We start from the raw sequence: 23,942 nt of genomic DNA, 5'->3' as shown, positions 1-23,942 counted from the left end.
AGTAACAGAATTTTTATGGAGCAGACTCCCATGTCAGAGTGGCATTCCCACATTTATCACTCACCTACCACTCCCTCGGATGAGCCCGCACTTTGTTCAAATTGAGGAGATTAAACCAAATAAATGGCTGCATGAATAAGTGAATGATTTAATCCGGCAGTCCCCGCACCATCAGAGTATGAATGAAAGAACGCGCTCTGATAGATGGCCAGGGCTATGAAGTCGTAAAGAGGACATAAAAGAGGCTATCAATGCAATATTTATCGCATTTGCAAATACAGTTCTGCTACGAGCGCGTGACTCATAAGAATATCTATTGAGGGTGACCTCGCGTCATGCAATATTCATCTTTATGTCAGAGATAAACCCATCCCCATGTTTCAACCCCTGACTTCAAGCATAATCAACAGATCCTAGAGAGGGCCAATGGTTGAATAGCGAGGAAAGAGCGTTAGCATGTCTGGAATGGAAGTGGGCCACATTAAATCAGTCCTGGTGGAGATGGCGGATTAGCTTTGTGCTTATGCATCTGCTCCAAGTAAGAGAGCGCGAGGGAAAACACTTTGCACACAGGAAGGAGACTCCGCAAACACCTCGTTTGCCTCTTCCTCCTCCTCCTCCTTACCCATTGTCATGGCAACGGGATGTCTGCAAATACGGGAGAGCTACGGTGTGTGTGTCTGTATTCAGATAACTGCATTGGCTTTTTGTGCATGTGTGTGGTAAAAAGGCTCGGGGATTGCCTTCTGTTTTTATCAGTTGTGAGTCCCTTCAGTCCTTTTCTTTCTCTCCTCCAGTGCCTTGCTTCTTTTGCATCACTTTCAGTGGCACACACACTCTCTCTTTTCTTTTCCCTCGAATCCCTTCAGTCTTCCTCTCTTTCAGTCCCACATCTTCTCCGTGACTTTCAGTGACATGTACCTCCTGTGTTTTATTGTATTGTTGCCTCTCTTTTCTCACATGTCATTCCTCATTCCATGACTGTGGTAGTGTTGCCTTTCCTGTAACGTACGACACTGCGGAGCAAAAAAAAAAAAAAAAAAAGAGCTGTATTGTGGTTGCTAGGCTACTGAGGGACAAGGGGCATCTCTGAAGAAGAATTCTGAAGTGTCACATTGGATGGCCTTTAGCATGAAGGAGCTTTTGAAGTCATCCTAATGTGATATGTATTTAAAACAAACTGCTGCATGCTGTACTGCTGCGCCCGGTATTCCCCACCTCCCTCTGGTTTTGGATACAGATGAACAGGGCCAAACACATGTCAGCTGTCTTGTAGACCTTTGGCTTTTGCACTCTAAGCATTTACCCGGTAAACCACACCTGCGGTATCTAATGGGAATATCTTGTGGAGAGCGGTAGTTATATTGTCTTTCCATCAAGCTGCTGTGGCACAGATTCAAGGTCCTCTGACAGCGAGGGACAGAGGAAGAGATGTGATTACAGGCAGTGTGACGATAGCAGGTCAGTGGAGCTGACATCATGCTGTAGGGAAAGCCCAGTGAACAGTGTGATAGTGTTTACATTCATTCACTAGCCGTGAGTGTGTGGAGATACGCCCTTACCCATTCAATACGGTTAAACAAACGCCTCTATCTGGACCATCAAGCGTGACTTATATGTGTGGGTGTGAGGCGTCCTGATTCCAGCCTGTTTTCCTTATTTCCTCTTATCTTTCCTATATTTTTCACATCGGCCTCACCCAAATTCTGCTTTGACCACAGTGTGCTGGTTCAGTTGCGTCTGGCTCCTGGCCATTATTCGTCATTATATCAGTACTTTTTCAAATTCTGCGGTGTATAAAGTTGCCAGATGTTGAAGCTTTACTTAACTCTACATGTCAAAAATGATCTCAGCAGATAGATCAACAAATAGGACCAAAGGGAAATAGCAAGTTGAAAATAGAGCCCCATTGCCAGAGAAATCCGATAATTCTGTTTGGTTCGGTAATGGTGTATTTAAACAACATCTGCATGTGGCAACTACGGTAAGGATAATGTATGGAAACAGTTAGGGAAAGATTGGGGTTATTACAAATTGATTATGGTAATGGTATGGTTAAAGATTAGGGAGGAAAGACTCATTAAACTCCATTCTCTTGCATTTAGCCCATCTACTGCCCAGAATGCAACACCTTCCCTTTCCAGCTCACTAATCATCGGCCACAATATTTCCATTATTACCAAGTCATGCTGCCATTGGACGTTAATAGTGAGTTCCAAAAATCCTAGGATTCTAAAATACAGAAAGACAACACTGTCAAACAGAGCTACAGGTCTTTGTATCTTAAGTAAAACATATTAAAATCCTATTGGACCAGGTACCTCTGGGATGACACTATTAGTTTTGTAAAGCAAAGCAAGCATCATCCAGGCTTTTTTGATACACTTGCACTGCAAGCAAAGCCACCCCGACTCTTCCCCCGGATTCATTCACCAGTTAACAAAGAGACAGAAGGGCCCGGCACAGACCCAATATGGCCGACCAGTGACATGTCTGACCAGGTGTTAGACACATCGTACGCTGCCTCTGGGCCTGCTTCGTCTGCTTTCTCCTCACAGTCCATTAGGCCCATTCCAAGAGATGGAGTATAATGCAATACCCTGGACAGTATTCATAAAGTACACACGCACATAAACACAAACACTGCTGCATCTGCACCGTGTACCATTCCCAGGTGTAGCAGTCTGCGCCAAAGACAGCAGGTGTGTAGCTGCCGAAAATCTGCCGCGTGGCGACGCCGGGTGCCAATCTTTCATCGTTACACAGTCACCCAATCACATGGAACAATGTTGTGACATTATGGTGACATGGAGAGAGAGACAGAGGGATTTCAGAGGAGGCGTGCGAGGAGAGTGCTTCCAAGCCATGCCAAGTTATCAGGTTAGATCTGCATCCAGCACATGCAGAGTTTGGCTGTTTGAAGTTTCTTTTGATGTGAATGAATTGGACGAGGTGTTTGTGAACGAGTGAACGCGTGATTTTCAGTATTGCATGAGTTCCCGAGATGACTCATCTGCACAGGTGTCAACCTCTGTAAGCTGAAAGAGAAACACGAGTGGAATGGCATGTCTTTACATCCAATGTCTCCACTGTGGGAAGTTTTCCGAAGTGAGTTGTGTTTCTGTCTGCAGTGGCAGCATATGGCGTCTAAAGAGGAATGCCACACACACACACACACAAACACGCACGCACGGACCCGCACACACACTTTGATATCTGATGCTGCTGAGAGTGCTGATAGCCAGAAGAGTTTTCTTTAAAGAGTGAATAGTCAGGCAGGGTGATTTATCAGTGAGTACTCTGTCGCTCCCACTCTCTCCGTCTCTCCATCTCTCTCCCCTCCCTGCCTCCCCTCCTTCCTCCCTCTGTCCCCTCCATGTCCCTCAGTGTAAAATATGAGCGTGGCAGCCCTATAAATCTGGACAGGAGATAATGAGAGTTGGTCCCCTCAGTCCAGTGGGCCACCAGCCAGGCTTGGTGCCAATGACATCATCCTCAGGGAGTGCGGGTGGATTGATGAGTGTGGTGACACTGCCATTGCTTCTGAATCAGACACACATTCATATATACATGCTCACACACCTTTCAGGCCCTTTCTGAGGTCCTAGCACATGACATTTTATGTGTGTGCATGTGTGTGTGTCTTGTGTTGGGGGCAGGTGCTGTGGAATCATATTGGTTTGGCTTCAGAGGTGGGGTCAGCCGTTCTAATCCAATACACTCCTTTGTCAAGTTCAGCAAAAAATAATCTGGTGTTGGTACACGGCCCTTGGACCGCGCCACATAACGCTATTCCAACCAATCAGCAACAGGTGGCGTTCATGCTCATGCTCAGGATGGAGGGAGGGGAGATGGGTGGAGCGAGAGTCATGGTAAATCTGGCTCATGTTAAGGTGTAATCGCATAGTGGCAAAGGAGAGATAGATGTGTAATAGCCAAAAAAGAGACGGTCAGAAGAGCAAAAACTGGGAAAAGAGGTTTTTAATGTTAACATCAGTGAGGCTTTCCAACAGTGGAGAGACCTCTGAGAGTCGAAGGCATGAAGACGGTGCAGAGGTAGCTCTGTTTCTGCTTTGTGATGTGACCATGAATGTGTTTGTCTGGAATGCTTATGGTGGCTAATGCTAGCTCATCTTAGCAAATGTATGTATTTTAGCATTTTCACTGTGAGCTTGCTACCGTTTTGGAGACGTTGACATTGTTGCCGTGGACACATTTTGATCGGTAAGACTATGACACACAGTCCTAACTGTGATATTTGATTTTGTCACCGTCCCCCAGCCCCAGCATGTTCTGCAGGAAACATTCATCTTAATGAGTCAATGTTGTCTAGTGTTGGGCCTAAAAATCAGATTTTTTCCGTAAACGGTTGACAAATTCTGCCTGCGCCGTGAGACGAGTTTCCAACTCAAACCAAATTACTCACTTCAATCAGGTCTCGCTTTCGGGATGCAAATGGAGTGATTTGCATTGCTTTGCCTTGTTCAGTAATTGAGAATTTCCTGAAACAAGGAAATCTCCATTAGAAACAAAAAGAGTCATATTTTCCCCTACAGATACACACACACACACACAGACAGACACACACACACACACACACACACACACACACACACACACACACACACACACACACACACACACACGCACACACGCACACACACACTCAAACCACATATTGCACTTTGCTGTCCCTGTGTTTTCCCCTCTTCTCCCTCTTTGTCCTTTCTGTATGTCTTGTTTGTTTTGTATCTGCAAAGCTAAAATGTCTGAATGAATAAGAATAATAGACAGTAGCCCCAGTGCCGCTGTCACTGACCTTGCTGATTACTTTCATGCTTGACAAATCTCTTTTCTGCTTCTTCGCCCACTGTTATTGAGCACAATGCCATATCCACGTTGGAGGCAATGAGCTGTAATCGACTTCGACAATTACTACATTTATTGATTCATAGCAATACCAATTATGAGATATCAACCCTGTATTTTCCTTGTAAACTACATTACATTTGTAGTTAAAGGAAAAGCCGTAATTATTTTTGTTTGTGGAAGTGGGATTTGTAGGAAAGCGAGCCTTTCATGAATGGAGGGATTTTGAAACGATGAGTCACTGAAACACATAAACAAACTGGGATGCTGTGTAGGTTCAGCATCAGTTTAGCCTTGTTTCAGTCAACAGCTAATTCCATAGAGCAGCTTTACATCTGTTTTGAAATCTTTCTTTTTCAGCTTTAAGGAAGACAATAAACATGTTTTTTCTTCGACCATCTGTTCCTGTAAAACACTTTATCTCTGTCTGCCTCTCCATATTTTGTGTCATAAAGCAACATAATTATTGTAAAGGTTGTTGGCAACGTTATGCAGTGAAAGATGAGATGGGTGGATAAATGCCTGACAGATTCATGTTAAAATGCCCCACATACTGCAGTTTTAATGGGTTGATTAAACGGGAATTCACTGTAGACCAAAGAAGAAGGCCATGTGACTGTCATAGAACATAATGCACAGTATGATTTACACATTTAGGAGCTCTGGCTTCAAGTGGAAGGCTTTAAACCTGTTTCAACCCCCAAGTATCAACTTTCTAACCTCGAGCCCGCTCCAGCTCCTGTCACATCTCCGTCACAATCTGACATCGGCTGACCTTGAATGCTCTGTGGACAGTTATAAATAACCGACTGTGCTCATGTTGTTCTTTGTCCGACATTCTTTGCAAACTAAACACATGGAGGCAGCCCGGCATTGTCAGTTCTGATCTGGCCAAGAGTTAAGAAGAGTTAGGTGGAAACGATGATGGGAGGATGGAGTGAGCGGAGGGGACGTGCGGATGCGGGAGAAGGAGAAGTGAGGGACGTGTCATTGATGTCTACAACCCTCCTCCCTCAGGAGGTGTCAATATGGTCATCTACAGGGCCGAGCGCTCCTGATAGATGCTCCAGTAAGACAGAGGGCTGCTGGGGCGTGAAGGAGGCCATCAATATCCTCTGCACAAGTCCCTCTGTCTCCTTCTGTCCACACAGCTCTCTCTTTCTCTGTCCAACCTCACTTGTCCTTCCCTTTTACACACATCTCTCTCTCCTCTTCTTCTCCCGTCCACACTTCAGCACAATCTAGAAGCAGCAAATCACTTCAATACAGTCTCAGACTTATGCGTCCAATCCTGTCGTCCTCAGTAAAATATTTATCTCCCTCTTCCTTTCGCCTCCCAGGAGGTAAGAGGAACCGTCTATAAATCTGACCAAGGGCCCTTGGGGTTGATGGAAAAACGCTAGGATGTTTTACCTTCTCCTCTTTTTTTTTCCGACCTTCTCTTCCACCCAAATCCACCCCTCCCATCCTCCCTCTGTCTGGTTTGTGCCTCTTATCGTCACAGTCAGCCTGTTATGTGTGGGGCTCAGGGACTAACATGAGAAACAAACCGCTAAACGAAACGTTGCTCCACATGTGCACCCGCAGTGTGAACAGCGTGTCCACCTACACACTACTACACAGCAGCCACAGACAGGCACACACAGACGCATGTGTCCATACATGTATGCCTTGTAAATGCAATTTCACATCCATATACAGCCTTTTACTTACCTATAGATAGCACACATAGTAGAAAGCACGTATGAATGATTTAAGTCACTCCATTACTGTTGCAGTTTGAAGTGATTCCCGCCCACTCAGACATAGAAAGAAGAGCTAAATAAGGTACTTTCAAGCATGCCCTCTCTTACTCATGAAAGCCAGCTGTAAACTTTAAAGAGTAACCTGAACCCCATGAAAGTCTTGTTTTTGCTGACCTCCAGCGGTTTTACGTGTCGCCGTGCTGCAGTGATGTAGACGTATATGGTGCGTGATGGCGCTGTAGCGTCACTGTTGCATGAGGTTAGAGAGTTTAACTGAAGCTTCCAATCAGAGAGGGCAATGAGACGCCGCTTCTCAGTTTCATGCCCAGTAACTCTTTAAAGGCTGCTTGTGGTAAACATCATTCGATTCGATTTATTTTAGTTTTACATTTTTCCTTGGCAGACTGCCCAGCATTAGCATATTTGGAGCCCTGCGCTCCCTCCAAGCGATGCGGGTTTCATTAGATACTGTAGATATCTCTGTTTTAAATCTGGTTCTAAGTTCATGAAATACCCATATTTACTAAAGCATGAACTAATCAGATCTGTTATCTCTCATCCATCGCAAACACAAACGCACAAAACATTCAGACAGCACGCCTCTTGTTTTTAGCCAGTGCTGACAGTAACTTCCAACTGTTGAAATGACAAATGCCGTTGGAGGTAGATTATATGAGCTGTAGATAATTACTGCTTAAACTACCCAAAGGCCAGAGTGTAACTTTTGGCTCTCCGTGCACAGCCAGAGATTGTTTGTGAGACAAAGAAGCGCCACTGTTTTTCAGTTACACCGGAGCAACAGAGTGATGAGTCTTTAAGCCAGTTTAAGCAGACCCACATGGTTAAACTTTCATGTCATATCACTGTTTTAGGCTTGCGCTGAATCAGGACCTCCATTGTTTAAAGCAAGTCGCTCCTGAGAGATAGTATGTGTAAAAGTCAGCAGGGCACATCAGTTATTTCAATGTGTCAGATCATTTCATTTCCGAGTAGACGCCCAACGAATGCCAATAAAACATGATTACGGAGCTCATTTGAATCTTTGACTCTCGGTTAAGATAAATTATTACTCTGGGCTGTACAATTATATTCAGTGGCAGATTCAGAACAACCAGGCGCAGCGCTTGGAGCTCACACACCGTGAAGACCCCCCCTGAACACGCCATTAAGAGTAATTGATGTCACTGTTTCCGTCCCAGCCACCCATCACCTGTGTGTGTTCTGCTCGCTGTGCCGTGATCACAGGAGGAAAGCACTAACATGGACGTGAGGGAGGGGTGAGATTGGCCTCCTTTTCCCAGGTGAGGTTTGCATGAGCGCTGCAGCAGACCCTGGTCCCCGGTCTCCATGACCTAACCATCTGGAGACCCCTACAGTGGCTTAGACAGCCACAGGTGGACGATAATAGTAACTCATAAAGACACACACACACAGATTTTTGTATTCATTGCACAGAAATTAACCTTAGTCACTTGCAAACCTCAGTAATCGCCAGTTGCTGCAATAATCCAGAGAGCAGTGCTGTGAATGTCTCACTGCAGTAAGATGTGCTTGCCTCAAGCATCGGTGGCTTCACAGTCACGCATTTACACACACACACACACACACACACACACACACACACACAATGCAGATTTCCTAAATAGACAGGGGATGAATCTTGACATGTGATGGCTTTTTACTCGCCGCAGAATGACAGTGTCTGTCTGTAACTGAAGGTCGTGCTTAGATCCCCGCACTCGCGTCACACGGAGCCGCCCACTGCTGCTTCCACGCACAGGAGCACACTAAAAGCCCTTTTTTTTTAACCCTTTGTTCTGATGCACCTTGTTTCGGAGCTCACACACCAGTGAAGCTGTTTCACAACGTCTTCATCCGCAAACACTGATGGCTGGCTTGATTTCAAACACTTGCTGTTTGATGTCAGCCTCCTGCTGCGCTAAGGAGGGAATATAATGAGTATTTCTGACAACAAGCTCCTTGCTGTTGCTCTATAATAGTTGCCGACACCTTGTCTGGTCTTTTAAAGTAATACTGTAGTTTTGTCTGATTATAATATGATTTTAATAAATATTTCTACTGCTTCTGTGTCATGAAATCTCAAACGAACAGTTAGTCTGAGGCTTTACACCATGATGTGGTGGATATATGCACGACATGACCTACACTATGAAATGTCTTATGATGTCCCTGGGATAGTAAATGTCCTGCTTAGTGTAAATGTTAAATCAAGGGATAGTTTGACGTTTTTGGAAATACTCCAATATGTTTTTCTTGCTGAGAGTTTGGTGAGAAGATTGATGTCACTCTCATGTCTGTCCAGTAAATATGAAGCCAGGGGACAGTTAGCTTAGCTTAGCATAAAGACAGGAAAGCAGCCAGTCTTGCTCCATTCTGAGTGGTGGTGGTGTTCATGCTAAGCTAAGCTAGCCTGCTGCTGGCTGTAGCTTCATTTTTCATGGGAAGCCATGTATGGTGTCAGGCATGAAAACAAAAAAGAGTCTCAGACCCTCGTGATTGATATCAAAGTAAGATAAAGATAAGTTATCACCAGAACTGTTACATTCATATTTACAACCAAACTTCTCCATGTACAAAGCATAATGTAATTAGCCCCTGAAGAGGCAAACTGGGTTTATACTGCCAGGCTGATGAGTTCTCCTCCAGCCCTGCGCTCAGCACCGCGTCTCCTCCGAGAAGTGCTAGATCAGCTCCGGGGGGAGACTGCATATACGCAGGGGGCCGCGCTGAAGATGGATTGTGCCAGTCAAGGGGAAGGTAAACTGAAATTGGTGATCGTCCACACAGATGAAGCTGGAAGCTGAGGGAGTGGGAGTGGGTTGTTCTTGCGATTTGCTCGACCATAATTGCGTGAGGCAGTTTATCTGTGTGTGGTCATGCCCGCGCGCACACAACCGTGTTAGTTCATCTGTGTTGGCGCACATCTGTGTGAGCTGTACATCACTGTGTACTTCCCTTTATTGACCACCTATTGACCCAGTCCCAATAAACAAGTCTTTATTTGACTTATGTCTTACAGTGTGCGTGCTGCTCGACGCAGAGCAAACAGAGTTTCATTGCAGTGAATTTCCAGTCATTGAGAAATGCACCAACTCCCTGAATAAAGTTTGCTCTCACACCTGTGTTGTCACACTGCGCTCTTTTCACGCTCCATCTCACCTCTCTTTATATAACCTTGTGTGCTTTCTTAGAGAAGCAGCATTCTTGTGAAAAAGCCCAAAACAGCCTTAGCACTAGCTAATTAGCACCTGTATCTCTCACACATCATACGAACTGGGGCACAATAGAGAGAGCGAGGGTAAGGAGGAGAGATCAGCCAGCGGGGAAGGTGTGAGCATGCCGCGCTGGTATGGAAATGAAGGCTTTAATTATGGATGAATACATTATCAGATCAAGGCGAAGGATTTGCTCTCCGTGTATGTTGTGTTTGGAGATGGGAGGATACCAGGGGACACCACAGACCCCTGTGAATATTTGTGTGTTAGTTTACTCACAACCAACAAGAGGTGTCCAGTCGTAAAGCATGCTAACTGAGACTAGCATAGTGAAACAGACTGACATTTGACTTTATATCGTGTCCTCATGACGGATGATTAAAGGCAGTATTGATTAACTATTTGGTACTTGGCTTGATGTAAATATAAATTCTGTGACCTTATTTCCTCTTCTCAATGTCCTCTGCTTGTTTTTCTCTGTAACTCATGTTTATTTTCCTCTTAAATGAGATGATTGTGCAGTCCAGGCAGTCGCTTGGAAACCTTTTCAGTATCTTAAGCAGCATAACTAGAAAAACATCGGTGGCCATGGTTTTACCTGAAAACACAGTCACAGGATGAATCCCTTGCTGTCACTGCTCTTAGGATGTACAGTTACTTTTCATTCCCAGCACAATATTTGAGCAGCTACCTTTTTTTAAAGAAAAAAATTCAACCACTTGTCTTTGTTATTAGAAAATGGTGAAAAAGCAACAATCAAAGCAACAGCTAGACTTCACACCTGGCTGCAGTGAAGTGGCTTCATGGTTTCATGACTTCACTGTTGTGTGTGTTTACAGGTGCAATGTAGCGCCTGAAATATGCTTGAAATGTTCTACCAGACAGGACACTAAAACATTGCTTTTCAGCCTGGTGTTAAGTTAGTGTTGACAATCGTGATTTCGAACACCGTATAAAGAAAAACAGAATGTTGTTGGTTGCAAACAAAATGAAGTGTTTTAGAGCCTTAAAGTAGCAATATCCTTTATAGAATCATGTGTTTCACAAAGTGGTGAACCTCGCCCTGTCCTTGTTCGTGAATGACTGAGCCTTTCGAGGATGCCCCTCTCACACCCACGTGAGAGCCCAATGAAATCTGGTTAAATTATTTCCAGGTTCTGTTTTAATTTATCCGAATTCTGTGTTTTACGATTTAAGCGCCTCATCGTGTTGTAGATGAAGAAAATGGTTCAATAAGAAAATATTCAAAGCCTCCACATGCAGATCGAACACAGCTGGTAACTCTAACCGGGCTGCTCTCATGTTCAAGCAGGGCTCCTCCTGTGTGTGTGTGTGTGTGTGTGTGTGTGTGTGTGTGTGTGTGTGTGTGTGTGTGTGTGTGTGTGTGTGTGTGTGTGTTAGTTGCTCCTGTCCCAACTTGTTTGAAACGTGTTGCTGCATCAAATTCAGAAAAAACAAATAAACATATATTGACAAAAATCAATGAAGTTGACGAGGTCAAACATTTAATATATTGTCACTGTGCTGTTTTCAGTTGAGTATATGTCAAAAAGGATTAGCAAATGATCACATTCTGTTTTATGTTTATGTTTTTATGTTTAACACAGCGTCACAACTTTTTTGGAGAAACAAATCCCGTCTGTCAGTTGTTGTTCCATCGTTTGGTCCAGACTGAAATATCCTAACAACTAGCCTATTAAATGGATCTGCATGAAATGTGATACAGACATTTATGTTGCCCTCGGGATGAATTTTAATAACTTAGATCATCACAGGGTCACATTTTTAATGTAAATGCATTGCTTTATGACCACATACCAGCAAAATGAATACCATTCCCATCATTATTGCTAATTAGCCCAATATGCTGCTGTTAGCATTCAGTTCAAAGCACTGTTACGCCGAACTACAGCCTCTCAGAGCTGCTAGTTTGGCTGCAGACCCTTAGCCTCATTAGATTAAGGATACAGATTAAAAGGCACCAAATGTGTAACTCTTTGACTCCGTAGTCCATAGTGACTCAAATTAGCATCAAATTCTTCTCCCTTATCCTCAAAAGTAGAAGCGTAATAAGTTTAGCTGATGCTGAAAGGCTGGCAGTAGCTTCATACATCCAGCTGGAAAGCAAATGAGAATTACCCAAGAACCATTCCCACATGTAAAAACAGCCTGACCAAGATCAATATGTTCTCCACACAGGGAAGTGGAAGAGTGCTTTAAATTTAAGCAGCCAGGACAAGCTAATAGAGCCAATTGCTTTGACTCGGTGGAATTATACTGCAGGGAGCGGGAAGTAAAATAGACTAATTAAACCAGTAAATTCTCTCCAGGCTTCAGCTGTCCACCATTACACTACCCAGCATACCATTTGTGTGTGGTTCAACCCCCTCAGACACCAAGCACCGCCAACCCTAAAAAAGCATTTGTGAACAGACATCCAAATAGAGTTACAGCACAATGCAATTACTTCTGCAAAGTGACAATAACGGCGGTATTTTCTCACTGGAATTGTCTTTAGAGTTCGTCTGTGAGCCTGATAGCTGGAGACGCTGAACCATAGGACTTGGCTTTCTGATCCATACCAATGTACAAATGAAGAAAAGCATTGAAGAGACAGAGGAGGCGTTCTGGAGGAGTATTGAAAGTTTAGCAGGAAGGCGTTTGGAGCCAAATGCAGCCTCGGTGCCGAGGCAAGAGCCGGCTGGCAGCTTTGTGATGAGGGGACGGCGAGGCTGTAACACTTTACAACCTGCACAGACTGACGGCAACAACAAGCCTTTAAAAGAGCTCTTTCATTCATCAGCTGGTCTGCCAAGCTGTCCTTGCTGCACTCTGCCCATGAGCAAGGTCATCTGGGGAAGAGAGTGAGAAAAAGCAGCCTTTTAAGAGCATTTATGGGCATGTTTTATCGTGTTTGTATGCCAGTGAATGCACAGGTTTAGACCATCAAAAGAGCTATCTCGCTGTTTTCCACCAAAATAAGACAAGTCATGAGTCCAAGGTTCCCGATGATCTAATTAGGCCCCTAATTAGCTGTGATTAGATGAAGGAGAGTCTCGGCATTAAAAAACAACATGGCCTCCTTTGGCCACTGCTACGTCGGGGAAGAGACAAACACTGACACACCGCAGCTGTTTTGGGGTCGACTGTGGAGACTGAGGCCTGAGGACATGACGCTCATTTTCATCATCATTCCGTTCATTATGTCCAGCGTCTCTGAAGAGCAAACCCATTTAATAATCTTGTTTGCTTAAAATAATCTTGGAGCATTGCTGCCTCGGCTCCTGAGAAAACAGTAATTCCCGTATATTGATTTAGATTTTCAGGCTTATCGTACAGTATGCTGTTATGTTTGCACGGGAATAATACAAACTTATCATTCATGTTTACATGGGAACGCATGATGCATGTGAAGTGTGGTATTGATTAAGAGCGTCACTCCTAATGTGAAGAGTAAGAATACTGGACAGCATGCAATCATAAATCAATGAATTTTTCGCTTTGCTTTAAATTTTGAGTCTCGCCCAGGTTGGCCTGATCTTATTTTTGGCATCCAGCATCTGTTGCACATGGCAGTGATGAATTGAAGCAACGTGAATTCTCATTTTGTCTTGGTTTTTTTCCCCTTTGACGCCTGCCTCTGCATCATTTTGTCTTTTATGCAGCCGCATGTGGCTGATGGTCATATTATGCATGGTGGCTGGGTTTCTATTATGTTGCACATGGGTCCCGCTCTGCAAGGACATTAGGAGCGACGAGGCTGTGTTGTTTTATTGTTTTTATTTGTTTTTGACAGAGAAAGAGAGCGCCGCTGAATCTTGAACAGCAGTTGTTAATATTTCTATATACAGTAAAGGGCGGTGACGCTGATATTTGTTCCCATACACACATGCACAAACATTCACATATGTGTACCTCTATTAATCTCCTGTTGTCTCTCTTTGGTCCTCGTTTAGAATCACAGTGCACACTGTGTGGTGAACCAGAAGGTGAGTGGGCCTCGCCATTCCCCAATAGCTCTCGTCATCGTCATCTCCCGGCTTGTTGTTTTGCTGTTGGGAGGGTGGGAGGTGGAGCGGGGGCAACGCTGTGCTGCAAACACACAGTTCTTCAGTCTTCATCCCAGCAAAGCAACAGCGCGAGCCAGGATTTAGGTTCCACGTAGAACGAAATGTTCATTAAAATAGCGTCCTCCTGGTTTTCTTTTCATTTGATGTCCAACGCTGTAAAGCAACAGCTGCCCTGCACATGACAAACTGCCACATGTGCACTTCTGTGTGAGCGTGGACATCAAATGTAACTCCAGGAGGCGGCCATCTTTGTGTACTTTAGGTTACTCTTGCTGAGCTGACTGATTGACAGCATGAAGGCTGAAGGGCACATCTTCAGAGTGCTGACGGACCACACTTGCTTCTGCTTCACATCTCACTGAATGTTTGCGTACACACATGATTCTATGTGTGTCCATCCGCTCATGCACATGCCTCAGATATTTTTCAATAGCTGCAAGCTGCTTAGTTCGAAAGCTTGTCACTAGATTAAGTGCTCTCTTCTCATGCTGCTGGCACTGTCTCATTGCCGAATGCAAATCACTCCCCGTAAGTCTCCATCCATTTCATTCTGAAAACTTCCTCTTTGCATGGATTATGTTTCCAGGGATGATCTCTTCTGGACGCTCTCTTCAGCTGTAGTTGGTTATTATTGCTCACTTGTTGAGTTTCACACGGCAGTCTGCTGTCATTGAAAATCTCCCAAAACAGTAACAACCAGATGTTACCTGTGAACACAACAGCAGCGGACAGCTTTTATACATTAAGCAGCGGGAGGAGTGAATCTAGATATAAGCCATAAACATGTTTCGTGACAGGCTCAGTGACAGATAGGATATTTCCCTCTGGACTTAACCTTGTCCAGGAATCAGCCATGTGCCTCTAAGCCCAATAAGCATTATTCTATGTCTCAAAAATCAATGGTGCTCTCTCTGCTTTGCTTGATTGGATTAAGACGTAATCAAATCGAGTGCGATAACTGTGTGCCTGTGACCTTCCTGCTGAGACAGGCAGAGACGAGCGGGTGGAGAGGCCTGAGGGAAGGACAGGGAATGTATGTGCAAGTGTGGGTGTGTGTGGTTTTTTTATGTGTGCAAACGTGCGTGCAGCTGGGAGCTGGGAGAAGGAGTTCCTGAGGCACCTCCATGGTGTTTCTCCATGTTGTACAGGGCATCGGGTCATCAGGGCCACAGAGCTACTAGTACAGTGTCCCCAGAACCTGCACAGGCAGACCAGCCCTGGAAAGAGGGTGTGTGTGTGAGTGCATGTGTGTCAGAATGGTTGTGTTAAGAAAGAGAGAGATAGTCAGAGAGTGTGTGTTTGTAGGGCTCGGTATCGAACTTCAATTAACTAAACCAACGCCTGGAGAGATTTTTAATAAGTTAGACTGTGTTTTATTCAGGTGAAATTATTTTTTACAGCTGCTTTGTGTTGAGACAACATTAAGCACATTAAAGCAGCATTAACTGGCCACTTTGCAGCAGCAGAACAAGCTCACACAACATTGATATTTTATCGCCGTGTGAAGTCGATATGGTGAACCAGTTAGCAAACAGTTGTGTATTTACACATTCAGCATATATGGAGCAACATTAACACTCATTTGGAGTCAGGACAAAGTGATATAAAATATATGATAAAATAACATCGCATTGAGAAAATACCTGCCTTTTCAGCAGCTAAATGCTCCATTACATTCTCCAGCTAGCTGACTTTCTGTTTGTTTGACATGTAACATTTGAGTCACTGTGAATCTAAAAATACTGATTAACGCAGCTTTAAACTGCACACTGCACAAAACAGCACCATTTAGCAATATTTATCAAAACAGAAGCATCATATTGTCACCGGTGTCCAAAAATCACAGAAAATATCCAGAGCTTTCTCTGTAGTTCTGTGTTTCTTGTGAGAATTGTCACAGAAGAATTGAGTGTATTTACAAGTCTGACCAAGGTCTCATTGCCTGCAGGTGATTGCTGTCCTGCAAGGGAGACAGAGAGAAACTGTGTGATGGTGTGAGAGAAGACAGAGCGAGATTGAAGTGCAAACATGCACATTTGCACATCTTGTTTCCTTGGCTTTGTGCAGAATGCTGAGCCAGGGGCAACATGTCCTGATGGGACCCTCATACTTTATCTCATCACATATGCACAGACACACCAACACATAAAAGATCATTTGACACTTTCTTGGGTGGCAGCATGATATGAAATAGATATTTGGGAGGAGGTTCAAGGGATTCAGTGAGTGATTGCACCAAAAGTCCTGCTGTAATTTTAATGTGTTAATCTAAGATTATTTCTTTTGAGTAATTTCTACAGTTTACACCTAACTGGTCATAGAGCAGTATTCTGAATTATGTTGTACAGAATCAGCTTGAGAGCTTAAAATGCTGAAGGCACAGCAACTCAGTCCACACACTGAAAAGCTGTGGGAGGATGTTTGTGTTAAGATGATTTTTTCTGTAGTAACTCCGTGCAGGAAAGACAAAGGTATTGTTTTTTTTGAAGGATGCACCAATTACAGCTTTCCTCGCGTTGTTGGGTGAAATGGACCGTGCCCTTAATTTGCAATGATATGCAAGATGATATGCTCCAAACAGTGGAGAGAAAAAACACTTTTATGCAACACAGAGAAAAAAAATGAGAAGACATTACTATTCTCTGCTGCATAGAGAGAATCAGAGGCCTGGATAATAGCTATTATAGAACAAGGGCAGTGAGGACACTTTTGTAGATGGGGCGGCCTTAAACATAAACATTATTGAAATGTTTAAGTCGCTGGACTCACCTTGACAGGCGCACCATGACTTCAAACCCCTGAACTGAAATTATTAGGGAGAGTCACACCCAGAGAATACATAATACCTTTAAAGTAAGTTAAGTCAAGGTCTGACATATGGTGTGAGTGTCATTCTGCATTACTCATGTGGGCACAAGGGAATCACAGCTGTTTTTGAGTCAAAATGAGAGCCCCGTCCTTCAGCTGATGCATGGACAGCTTACTCGCCGACAGCAGGCGCAAATGTGAGAGGGAGCGTTTCATCATTAACCGAACCTTCACTGAGACCCTGAACTCCTCTGCGAGGGCGAGAAAGAAAGAAATCGGTTGAGATGGAAGCGGGTTCAAGGTGGGAGAAGTGCGTGGTGTGCATTAAGGAGGACGGAGAGGGAGCGCGAGTGGGCAACCCTGTCTCAGAGGAATTTATATGCCACTAATTTGTTTTGCTCTTATGTTTTAATGGGAAATAATAAGAGATTAAGATTTCTAAGATTAAGATTAAGATTTCACTTTATTAATCACTGCACACACATGCTACAGGGAGGAGACTGCACACACGCCATGCTTCGTGAAATAATTTTCTCCGCATTTGACCCATCCTGGTAAGTCCTTCCTCCGCGGCAGACCAGGAGCGGTGGGCTGCCAGCCGACGGCAGCACCCGAGGACCAGTTCCTCTGTGCCACCATTGGTCAGGTGGTGATCTTCTTGTATGTTTTTAGTGGGGTTATTTTTATGGAGGACACCCCGGTTGAACACAGGGAGAACATGCAAACTCCACACAGAAAGGCCCCTTTTTCCTCGAGCAGCAGGCACCGAAGGCATGGTGAAGGACACGCCCCCAGTGCCCACAGCGGGAATCGAACCGGGACCTTCTAGCTGTGAGGCGACAGTGTTTCCACTTGTTTCACCGTGCCACCCAAATAACTGCTGCATGGATTATATTAACTGGCTTATTTCAGGAAAGGAATGCATTAATTTTTGTGCCACCCACAAATCACTTAAGGTGAACAGTTTCATAGCTAAATACTTTTCTTTAGTTAAGTTTAAGGAAAGATTGTGGTTGAATAAGTAAACTCATCCAGTTTACTGCTTGAAGTCACATTTTCGGTATTCAGCCATGACCGCAATCCTTTCCCAAGTGCTGCAAGCGCCTCAACATAACCACAGGAAAGTTTAATCATCCTTTGCTCGGTACGAGCAGATATTGTCGTGAAAACAAATGGAATACATTGTTCGAGAGCATTTAGCAGATACATTTAATCTCAACATTTCGTGACTTGGCAGACATTCAGAAACAATGTTTCCTCATTATGTTATTAAAAAAACATCTGGGCTACATTACGTTTCTGTCACAACACATTTGCTGTTGTAAATTAGCAGTATATGAATGTAATTTGTAGGAGAGCGGATTGGAGAGAGTCTGCGGTCTGAAGAAGAGATAAAGAAAGCATGGAAATGTGCACAATGAGAACAGATGAGACAAAAGGTGACGGGTCAAGCCTGACACAAACGGTGGACGTGCCTGAATGGAGAACATTACTGTCAATGTATGCAGAGCTGACACATTGAAACACTCAGTAAGACTGAGTGGGGCCGTGTGGTGGCTGTTTATTACTGTTGTATTGTTTTCCATATTCCCTCGGTGCTCCCTCCCCAACCCCTGAATGAACGTGTTAGGGACCACACTTACATGTTACATAGGTCAGTGTACTGAAGTGTGATTCATTAAGCACTCCAGAGTTACTTTATACTCTATACTTACACTGGTAACGGCTGTCTTTGCTCTCGTGTTGCAGCTCAAGTGTTGTATGTATTCAAGACCCCTTGAGTCATTCCCACAGAAGAGTGGGGAGGGTCTTGGAGTTAAAGGTAATCACATTATGTCCTGATGCATATTCCCCCTGTGCCCTGAAACACTGTCCTATATTGAATTGGGCAGCATGGATTTTTAATTTTCAGAAAACCATTTACATTGTATGTTGGCTAGACGAATGGGATGCGTGCCAGAGCGCCAGCCAAGGTCAGTGTCCAATATAGTGGTGGCTTGTATGTAGGTGTGAGGGGCGTACTGATGCTGTGTATTATACAAGACAGAGGCTCAGCAGCCATAATAATGCACTCAGTGCTCCTGCACTTTCCATATGCAGCTTCTGGTTATCTAATAAAAGGTACAGATGCTCTTTAGTCAAACGGAAATTAAAATTCCTTTTTTGCAGAGCTGCAGAGCGTGTATCGATGGTGTTTGTTCTGAACTGTGTACTTATTTGATCATAACTGCAATCACCAAGAGAATTTATCCAGATTTCTGCAGTGAAAACACCCTCTAAACTGACAATGTTGATACTGAATTAATGAAATATCTGGACAGGGAGGCACTAAAAATAGTTTGTTGAATCACTTAAATTCCAACAGGCCGACAGACAGCCCATCTGTGATTTGAGCACTCTCTGTGTTTCTCCAACTTTACACAAGTGACTCTGTATGGTGATTAGAAAATAATGTGCAGAGATGTTAAAGGACGACGCAGTGCTGTGACTTTTGACGGTCTGGTCGTTTGCCTTCACCGCAGCTGGACTCATGAAAGAGAGGCAGCTACAGTTAGCAAGCTAAGCTAAATAGCTTCATTTAGCTTAAGCTAAATAGAAGTCAATTAGCCTAGCTTACTTCCTCCCAGTGTGATCACTGGCTTTGGAACCGCTCACCCAGATGCCTGAACCTTTGCCCAAAGTCCCTCAAACAATGATAAATACACAATATTGCTGCTGTGTAGTCATAGTTTTTTTTTTCTTTGCATAAAAAGAGAGAATTCACATTTCAGTTGGACTTTAAGCCACATACAGTTTGAGTTATTGTACACAGGAACTTCAGCAGCTTTGTGTATCCATGTTGATACAGTGTGTTGAAACCTCACAAAGCTGCAGGTCCTGCTTTTGATGCATGAGTTGGCATATTGAGAGACCTTCAGAGACCTTTGGCCTTCAGCTGGACAAGTAATGTCTCTCAGCTTAGGTCTCAGGCTGCATCTTTACTGGCCTTTGCCAGCAGATTTGGCCATGCTCCATAGACCATACTGTACACATTCAAGTAGCCAAGCAGCTTGACAGTCAACAGTGCAACATTGTGTTGCATCGCCGTTCACAGCCCTGGGAGGCCGACACAATGTTCTCGGGGCTTAGTATCGGTGAAGATGGCAAAGCAGGAGCTTTCTGTCACTAAAAGCCATCTGAGAGAGAAAGCGAGCGAGCGAGCAGGCAGTGTAAGAAGAAAATGTAACATCTGAAGATTGCCTGCAGCTGTCCACTGAAGTGGGATTAAGAAAACATGCTATTTAAACAGCGAGCAATTTTTTTCCTTCACCAGGCGGCAGGGAAAAGTGCAGCAGGCAGTCAATCTTTTGAGCTTATCATCAAGTGACCAAAGTTGCTTTCTCAGCTTTCTCAACCCCTCATTCTCTTTCGAGTCGCAGACACACACACACAGAGAAGCACAAAAGCGCCCCTTATTGTCGCTCAGCACACACTTTTCTGACACTTTAGTCCAGTGCTTTGATATTTTCCCACTTAATATTACTCTTCAACGCATTTGAAATGAATTTTTAATGGCTCGCGGAGACCCTTCTGGTTTGGTGACACATGAAATCCTTATCAGGCCAGCATAATGAAGGAGGCCATGAGGAAAAAGTCTGCAGCAGATAGCTGGCACTGCCTCAGATATTACATGCCATCTAATCCAACTTCAGTTTGAGCACAGGCAGGACAAACGTGTGGGGATGTATCTGTTCTGGAGATTGAAATGGAACAACTCTCCCTGTTTCACATTCCGCTGCCATCGATCTGTCCGTCCCTGAGTTGCCATGAACGCCACAATCAGTGGCGAGAGTGATGAGAAGGCAAAGATAGACACCTAACCAGAGAGAGTCACACAAGTTCAAACCCAAGGTAGCGTCTTATCTGTCCGCCACTATCAGTATTTTGTTTCTGCAATGTGACATGAGAAACCCCTGTACTCCCAATCAGGCAGCAGGACAGGCCTCGACTGTGTGTGTGTGTGTGTGTGTGTGTGTGTGTCTCCCAGGTGTTCAGCTGTCCAGGTCTGGCTAATGGCTGCAGGGGAGCGCATACGGAGCAGCTTTACTCCGAGAATCCTGGGATAGCGAGAGGAAAGCTTGACATCACTCTGGGCAAAAGACTGATGAGCAGCAGAAACATCGGGGGAAGTTTAAAGCAGCTCGGTGTCTTGGAGGAGCTTTTTGTGAATACTCCTGTTTATGAGTCATTTAAAAGAAACACACTGAGAGCTTGTTGGCAAAAAAGCAACACTTGTTTTTTTTCCAGTGAGATGACTCAGAGATGACTGTATCTCCAAATATTTGTGAGGCTTTCACCCATAAGCATCATGTTCTGAGGCTGAGCACAGTCAATAAAATGACAGGGATTTTTCTGAATATGTTGCAGCCTCTAACTTCGCTGCAGCTCATGTAGTTTTATTGGACTGTGGAGGTGATAACAAGAGCAACTGACCGTCAGCATGCAAATAGTCTCATTACACGGAAAGCTCCCAGGGGTTGTGGTGTAAATCAGCCGGGGGAAGTGTCATCACTCTGCCCCTGGTGCAAATATCATTCAGCTCTCATTTCATGATGGCAGTTAAATGCCAAACACTCCAGCTGGATTGTTTGGATAGACATGAGCAATGATAGTAACAACTGTGGTATGTTTTCGCTTTGGCTTAGTTGCCAATACTTGAAGGGGAAACTGTAGGTTGCTCTGCACTCATTTAAAAATGTACCAGTTACTCAAAGTATTGTGAGAAAAGCTGCTGTGAGAAGTTGCACATGACCGGCAGGGGTTAAGGCTGGTGCTTTTATTTTGAAAAATTAACGCTGTTCGAAGAAAAAGGTGCACGTTAAAACAGCAGGTGTGTCTTGCTAAATGAGGGACGGTGTCATAAGCACCTGGCTGGTAAGAGAAACAAGGTTTGCCAACATGTTGTTTCTTATCGTGACTGAGTTCAGTGGTTTTATAAAGTTCATTTGTACTTTGCTTCGTTGGAGGATGAGTGTGCGTACCGTACGATGTACCGTAGTGACAATCATGTTAACAAGCAAGTAGCAACGCCTGGCTTTGTCACATGTAGTCTGAAGAGATGCTGTACTGTCTGTGTGTGTGTGTGTGGCAGTGTGTGCAGTATATGGGGCGAAGCATGCTTAAGTTGGGATGGTTAAAGATACATTTTATATCAGATTTTCATTGACTGTTTTACGTTGATTGTAGTTTAAAGCGCCTAATCATTTTTAGTTACATGTGCTCACCAGCAGCACAGTCACAGCTTATGATGTTGTCCAGATAAACAGCGATATTTCATGGTTGTTATTCTTACTGTTGTTTATTGTACGTGATATTGTAACGGAGATACCAGGATCCAAATGCAGCGCCGACTGAATGGAGAAGCACATGAGTCTCACAGGTACTGTTGTCCAGAGGCGGCAAGACGAAACTCGTAGTCAGGGTCACAGAAGAGGGGTCTTTAAGGGGAAACAGGAGAGCAGACGAGGTCAAAGACAGGCTGGGTCGAAAACGGGTAATCTGTCCGAAAGTATACGCTGGAGAGTCTCGCATAAGGGCTAAGAACAATCTGGCGAAGAGTGAATGTGAGGGAGCCACTTAAGTACGGCACAGGTGGAGATTGGTCTCAGGTGTGCGCTGGCTGAACAGGTGTGCAGATGAGAGAGAGGGGCAGCAGAAAAGGAGCTGTCTGATGTGACAGATCTTAAAGTTGTGGTTGAATATCGTTGGACTGCAGTGGCTATGGTGATATGTTTCGTCAGGTATTAAAGGGTGGTAATATTTTGTTTTTGTTTTTCCTCTTAGCTCTTAAGAGCTTCACTATTTCCTTTATTTTGAACATAGTGCTCATCGCTCTGTCGTCTTTTTTCATTCATTTTTATTCCCTCCTGTCTGCTCTGGTGGCTGGTTGGTTTCAGGGTGGTATGAACTTCAAATCAAAATCATTGCATAGCCCAGAGAGTGTGGGGCAGGAGTATTTTTGGGTGAGTGGGATGGGACAGGAGTGAAAATCCACTCCCGTGTCACCCTCTAATCACAGCATCTGGAGAGGGGAAGACGGGGAAAAGGAAGCTGACACAGCTCATACAGAAAGCAGTTTTCTAAAAATTGTTTACATTTTGAGTTTGCTCACCAGTGAGGAGCTTTATTCGATCACAGATACAGTTACATTATATACTGTTTGCTGTCATGTTTTGTCTAAGTTAACAAACCAACCAGTGAGACGGCCATGTCTGTCATATGAACACAGGACTTATCACCAGGATGAAGTATCCACACACTGTTTCAAGTGTTACGACCAGTGTGGAAACATTTATACCAAACACTGTAAAAATGGAGCAAAGGGTCAAAATTGAGTATCAGCTCTAATTGACCGTTAACATTTGGATTCAGGTAGGACAATTCTCTTTAATGAGGGTCCAGTCCTTCGTGATTATGAGACCTTGTACGCTGTCTGTCTGACTCTGCCTCTGTCTCTGTCTCGCTCCTTTTCTAGTTCTTTCATTTTCTCTCATCTCTCTCATTTTCACAGTTTATTAATTTCATCCCTGCGCTATGTAACTCGCAGACCTCTCGGAATTGTTGGTAAATCTCACCACTGTCTTGTTAGAGTAAGGCCGCAGACACAGGTCTTTCTCCTCCATCTGTCCTTTGTGCTCTTCTTAATGTGAGTGTGTTCGCTGCCTCACACCACGCTGGTCATCGGTGCAGAGATCTTCTCCCTCTGGGCACTGCCTCTTTCTACAGAGCTGCTTATTAAAACCTCAAACCTGGCCTCTGGGAGCCTCTCACTATCTTTCTCCTTCACCACTGCTTTCTCTTTATTCCCCTTCCTCTTTCGACACACACTCAGGGGCAAAGGTGGGAATTTCCCTCCAGTTTGATTCACCCGGTCAAGCATGAACTGCATTACTGTAAGACCACTTGCTTTACCACTGATGTCACATCGTTCCTCTGCTGGCCCTTTCCCTTTAGTCAGCCCCAGCCTGTATGATCAAGGGCCTCATGTGCATGGAGCTCCAAAGAAATTAATCACCACTTGCCAAAATGATGGCACCTTGGAGATGGTAGTGATTACAGAGCAAGCAAACTCGCCGTATTTAAGCCCTGCATCATTTTCTGATTATAATCAAAGTTTATTGCCACTTTTATTCATGAAGTCTCCACAGATGCATCGCGTGGCTAGCCAAGCGTTA

The 23,942-nt window shown here is 44.2% G+C and overlaps 1 protein-coding gene across 3 annotated transcripts in view; it reads left to right on the top strand.

Annotated features, from left to right (window-relative positions):
- Positions 1-23,942, top strand: part of dlgap2a (discs, large (Drosophila) homolog-associated protein 2a) — a 107,803-nt gene that overhangs the window by 15,696 nt on the left and 68,165 nt on the right. The window contains exon 2 of one of the 3 annotated variants that reach the window (XM_070979350.1): positions 13,807-13,839. The exons of the other annotated variants lie outside the window; for them this stretch is intronic. The gene's annotated coding sequence lies outside the window, so the exon portion shown is untranslated. The remainder of the gene's footprint in view (positions 1-13,806; positions 13,840-23,942) is intronic. 3 annotated transcript variants of the gene reach the window in all.

The sequence above is a fragment of the Chaetodon trifascialis genome, chromosome 14 (assembly GCF_039877785.1).
Source record: "Chaetodon trifascialis isolate fChaTrf1 chromosome 14, fChaTrf1.hap1, whole genome shotgun sequence".
Taxonomy (NCBI): Eukaryota; Metazoa; Chordata; class Actinopteri; order Chaetodontiformes; family Chaetodontidae; genus Chaetodon; species Chaetodon trifascialis.
This window is presented reverse-complemented; position numbering and strand designations above follow the sequence as displayed.